We start from the raw sequence: 6192 nt of genomic DNA, 5'->3' as shown, positions 1-6192 counted from the left end.
TTGAAACAGACAAATTATGTAAGTATGACACATCTATATAATTATAGATGTAGATATAGAGGTTGGAAAACAAAAATACCCTTCTAAAATAGATAGATATGTAGGTAGGTAGAGAGATAAATAATAATTGGAATAATTTTGAAGATCTCTCATTAAATTATTTTGGAAAAATTACTTGATTGAGTGTTTTTTAAAAATTAATTACTGATTTTAGCAATATTTTTTATTTATAGCAATATTATGATAAATCTACACTTATATTAAAAGTGAATTATGCATACAATATAAATGTATTATAAGTGTTTTAAAATATATATTATGTTTGTGTAGTAAGAAACTAACATAATATATTATAAATCTATTAAAATATGTGATAAATGTATTATCCATCTATAAAACTTGTATTATATATGTTTTATAAATAGTTCTCTGCAATATGTATTAAAACTGTATTATAAATGTATTATAAGTGTTCAGTAAAATTATTATTTTTTATTGCTATAAATGATAAATATTTTCTTAATATTGTATATTTATGTAAGTTTCCCAATTATTTTTTTAATTAAATTTGGACCATTGATCCGTTTTATTAATAATAATGTCTATTGTTCTCAAATTGAGCCCAATAGACCAAAGTCCAACAAACAATAGGAGCCCACATGCCGGTCCAAAAGTGACTGGCTTCAGGTAAATAAAACAAGTACATTAAGAAATAGGATTTTCTATCTTGGACCATAGTCACTTCTCTCTCACTCCTTAAGTTACTCCATTGCTGAGAATGTTGTTGTGGGTTTCAAGCTCCGGCTACCTTATCCTTCGTTTCTGGGTGGTCAACATCCCTCATGTTGGTTGTATGTGCTCTTTCTTGATCAGCTATTAAATGTAGATTCCTCTTCTTTGTCCATTTTCTTCTATATTTAGTACTTTCTTTATCATGCTACATGTCTTGCAGAAATACCAACCGGGGGTTTATGAGTTTTTAAAAAATTCGAAGGTATTTCTTCAATTCTTTCCATTATACTCAAGGGTATCCTCCAGTTCCTCTGAATCATGTTTGTGAGACTTAGTGAGTCAGTCTCCAGTTTAATATGATTCATTCCTTGATTCTTGCAATGTCTTACGGCTTTTCAAGCTGCTGTTATTACTTCCTCCATGTTAGTAGTGATTCCAATGTTCCGAACCTCTGCGTACAAAATATCTTCATTACTATCTCTAATGCAAAAGCCATATGAACTCACCCCTGGGTTGCCTCTACTTGCTCCATCAGTATTACATTTGACTCATCCTCCCTATGACATAGACCATTTTACTATATGATAGTAAAGCCTTGGTCTATATCCATATAGTAAATCAAACATCTTACTCCATTGATAAGGAATATTTTTCAGCCAAGAATAGTTAGTTTTAATCAACTGATGTACTATCAATTGACATTGAGAGTACATTTTGTTGAATGAAATATCCTTATCATGTTTTCTAACATTCCTTCTCTTCCACAGCTCCCACATGACTATGGCAGGTATGAATTTTATTATATGCTGCAATTTAGGATTTGTCTCATATTCCCACCATTTAAGAATTAGTTGATATAGATGCAATCCCTCAATATTAAAATCTGCCTCCATAGCTTTTGGGCTATTGGGCTATTGGGCATGTTAGTAGTAAATGATTCATGATTTTCATTTCTTCCTCTTCACAGCAATAACATTTAGAGACAATCCGAATTTTTATTCTCTTGAGATTATCATCCGTGGCTATTATTTTTCTCCACACCCTCCACAAGAAAAAAGAAATCTTGAAAAGTAAGCCTTTGATCCAGATATTGTTCATCCAATCTACCTTGCCTCTTTTATGCCTTAGAATATGATATGTTGATTTAATAGTGAACTCTCATGTCGAATTTCTCATCCACCAAGCTTTATCATTCTCCTCATCAGTGATTGGTTTGATGAATTCTACAATGTGAGAACTCATATTCCTCCAAAATATGAGCCAGTAACTTGTCAACCCTCCAACATCCTCTCAATTAACTATTTCACCTCAATCTCCTCTTCCCCTGTAGTTTCTCCTTCTGTAAACTATAATGCTCCTTGTTTGGTCCAGTTATCATACCAAAAGCTGGAGATTCCAGATTTCAATTGCCACCAAATTTCACGCTCCACCTCCTCTCTCATTTCTAACATTTTCTTCCACACATGAGAAGCCCCATAGTTTCTACCAATAGTATGGTGTAGCTTCTTGCGATATTTATTTTCCATGTATCTACTCCACATAGAAGAGATGGATACCCTAAGGTTCCACCATAATTTAGCAAATAAAGCATTGTTGACATCATGAAGAGATTTAAAGCCTAGCCCTCCTTTCTTTTTGGTGTGACCTACGTTATCCCATGCTACCCAATTCTTATCTTTAATACTTTTCGAACCTCCCCAAAAAAATTTAGCAAAAATTTGATGAATCTGCTCAATAATCTTTTTTGCGGAGTTCATAGAAGATAATAAACACAAATAATGATTGAATAACATTGCTTATAAGAATATATTTACCTCCAAAGATAAGAACTTATTCTGTCATCCAAGAAATCTTCTTGCAACCTTCCTTACTAACTCTTCGGAGTGTCTCTTGAGCTTTCTACCATAGAGAATTGGACATCCAAGGTAGGTGAATGGGAATTTACCTTGACTGATTCCAGTTAGTCTTCTTAATCTTATGGCTACTATCAAAGAGGTTTTATCATGAAGATAAAAAGAGCTCTTTGATTTATTAATCTTTTGTCCAGATATCTCTTTATAATCCCTTAGCATTGTCATTATTTTAATCACTAATGATCTATCTCCAGAGCAAAATAATATAGTATCATTAGCATACGAAAGATGATTTATCTCTGGACTCCACTTTGGCATGCCATATCCCTTGAAGTCATTATCTTTATGTAAACTGTTGAGTCCTCTAACCAGTACTTATACTGCAATGATGAATAAAAAAAGAGATAATGGATATCCTTGTTTGAGTCCCCTACAGGATTGGAAAAATCTATTTGATTAACCATTAATAAGAACTGAGTACCTTATCTGACTTTTTTTATGCTTCTAATGAGCCGAGGGTCTCTCGGAAACAACCGTTCTACTTTGGTATGAGTAAGGTCTGCGTACGCTTTACCCTCCCTAGACCCTACGTTATGGAATTTCGCTGGGTTGTTAGACCATACGTTATGGAATTTCGCTGGGTTGTTGTTGTTGTTGTAATAAGAACTGAGTATCAATTATTAGAAACCAACCTTCATACCATGTCAATGATGACTTCTGAGAATTCAATCTTTCTTAGAACTTTTGTTAAAAAGATCCAAGATACTCTATCATAAGCTTTATCCATATCTAACTTCACTACCATGTTAACATTCTGATTTCTTCTACTAATATCCCTGATAATGTCCTGAGCCAATAAAATATTTTTTGTAATATTTCTTCCCTTCATAAAATCTGATTGAGTAGACGAAATAATCTTAGGTAATACTTTCACCATTCTGTCATGCACCATTTTTTAAATGACTTTATTGGTAAAATAACTAAGATTTATTGGTCTCAAATCAGAAGAGTTTTTGACCTCCTCTTTCTTAGAAAATAATACCAAATTAATGTGAGTAATAAAGTTGGGTAACTCCTGCCCACAAAAGAAAGCTCTTACTAATATAGGGATTTCCTCCCCTATATTCTCCCAACAATTTTTTAAAAAGAGACCTGAAAAATCATCCGGGCCATAAGCATTATCTCTATTTAATTCGAAAACACCTTTTTAATCTCCTGCTGTGAAGGCAACTTAATCATCTCTTCATTTTCTTCTCTAGTGACCAACCTAGGAATATGTTCCAACATGATGAAGTCTTGATTATTCCTTTCTTCCTCAAACCGCTTATAGAAAAATGACACTATTGCCTCCCCTATTTGCTGGTTTGTTGAAAAACCTCACCATTCTCATTGCTGATCTCTGAAATATGTAGCTTTTTTTATTTTCACATAAGAATGAAAGAAATGCAAGGTAAGGCTGCGTACAACAGATCTTTGTGGTCGGGCCCTTCCCCGGACCCTGCGCATAGCGGGAGCTTAAGTGCACCGGGCTGCCCTTTTTTTTAATGAAAGAATTTAGTATTCATGTCTCTATCTATAAATCATCTCATGCCAGCCTTTTGCTTCCAATATTCTTCATTAATCTTTAGATATTTTTTCAGTTCAGCCTCCATTCTACTTAATTCCATCCTATTATCAGCTGATGAATTTATTTCAAATTGAGATTCCAGTATGTGGGATAGGACGGCTAGTTGTATTAGGACTGTGGCAAGGGAAGTGTTGGGAATCTCGACTGGTAGTCGTAGTCGGCATCGAGGAGACTGGTGGTGGAACGAAGCAGTGCAAGAAAAGGTGGAAGCAAAGAAGATGGCGTACGCAAAGTTGATAGAAAGCACAGATGAGGTGGAGAAGTGGACGAATATGGAACTTTATAAGATAGCGAGAAAGGAGGTGAAGTCGGCGGTTTTGATGGCAAAAACAACAGCTTTTGAATGCCTTTATGCTGAACTAGAAGAGAAAGGTGGGGATAGAAAATTGTTCAGGTTAGCCAGGGCGCAGGAGAGAAGGGCACGCGATGTGGACCAAGTGAAGTGCATTAAGGACGAGCATGGAAAAGTATTGGTAGACGAGACTCTCATTAAATAGAGATGGCAGTCCTATTTCCATAAACTATTGAATGAGGAAGGGGACAGAGACTTTGTGTTGGGAGATTTAGAACATACAGGGAGGCGTCGCGATTTTGGGTATTGCAGGAGTATTAAGGTCGAGGAGGTTAAGAGTGTCGTTCGTAGGATGCGCTGGGGAAGAGCAACTGGACCTGACGAGATTCCTGGGGAATTTTGGAAGAGCACGAGCTCGGTAGGTTTGGAGTGATTGACTAGGTTATTTAATGTCATCTTTAAAACGGCAACGATGCCCGAAGAATGGAGGTCAAGCGTAATGATCCCTCTATACAAAAACAAAGGGGATATCCAGAGTTGCAACAACTATAGAGGTATTAAGCTACTAAGCCATACTATGAAACTGTGGGAAAGAGTGGTAGAGATGAGGGTGAGGAGAGACGTGTCTATTTTAGAGAACCAGTTTGGATTTATGCCGGGACTCTCAACTACAGAAGTCATCCATCTTATGAGGAGACTGGTGGAACAGCATAGGGAGAGGAAGAGGGACTTGCATATGGTATTCATCGACCTAGAAAAGGCTTATGATAAAGTCCCAAGAGAAATACTATGGACATGTTTGGAGGCTAAAGGTGTACCTGTGGCATACATTAGGGTGATCAAGGACATGTACGAGGGAGACAAAACCAGGGTAAGGACAATAGGAGGGGACTCAGAGCACTTTCCAGTGGTGATGGGGTTGCATCAAGGATCAGCTCTTAGTCCTTTTTTATTTGCCTTAGTGATAGATGGATTGACGCGACAAATTCAAGATGCGGTGCCATGGTGTATGCTTTTCGCGGATGACATAGTCCTGATCGATGAGACTAGCCGCGGAGTTAACGCTAAGCTGGAGGATTGGAGACATACCTTGGAGTCTAAAGGGTTTAAGTTGAGTAGGACAAAGACAGAGTACTTAGAGTGCAAGTTCAGTAAGACACCTCAGGAGGTTGGCGTTGAAGTTAGGCTTGGTGCTCAGGCCATCCAAAAGAGAAGTAGTTGCAAGTATCTTGGGTCTATCATGTAAGGCAGCGGGGAGATTGACGATGATGTCACATAACGTATTGGGGTAGGGTGGATGAAATGGAGGCTCGCTTCCGGAGTGCTATGTGACAAGAATGTGCCACCAAAACTTAAGGGCAAGTTCTACAAAGTGGTAGTTAGATCGGCTATGCTGTATGGGGCGGAGTGTTGGCCAGTTAAGACTTCTCACATTCAAAAGATGAAAGTTGCTGAGATGAGCATGCTGAGATGGATGTGTGGGCACACCAGGAGCGACAGGATTAGAAATGAGGCTATTCGGGACAAGGTAGGAGTGGCCTCGGTGGAAGACAAGATGCGGGAAATGTGACTGAGATGGTATGGACATGTGAAGAAGAGAGATATAGATGCCCCAGTGCGGAGGTGTGAGAGGCTGACCATGGATGGTTACAGAAGAGGTAGGGGTAGGCCCAAGAAGTATTGGGGAG

This window comes from Solanum dulcamara, chromosome 12, assembly GCF_947179165.1.
Source record: "Solanum dulcamara chromosome 12, daSolDulc1.2, whole genome shotgun sequence".
NCBI classification, from domain to species: Eukaryota; Viridiplantae; Streptophyta; class Magnoliopsida; order Solanales; family Solanaceae; genus Solanum; species Solanum dulcamara.
This window is presented reverse-complemented; position numbering follows the sequence as displayed.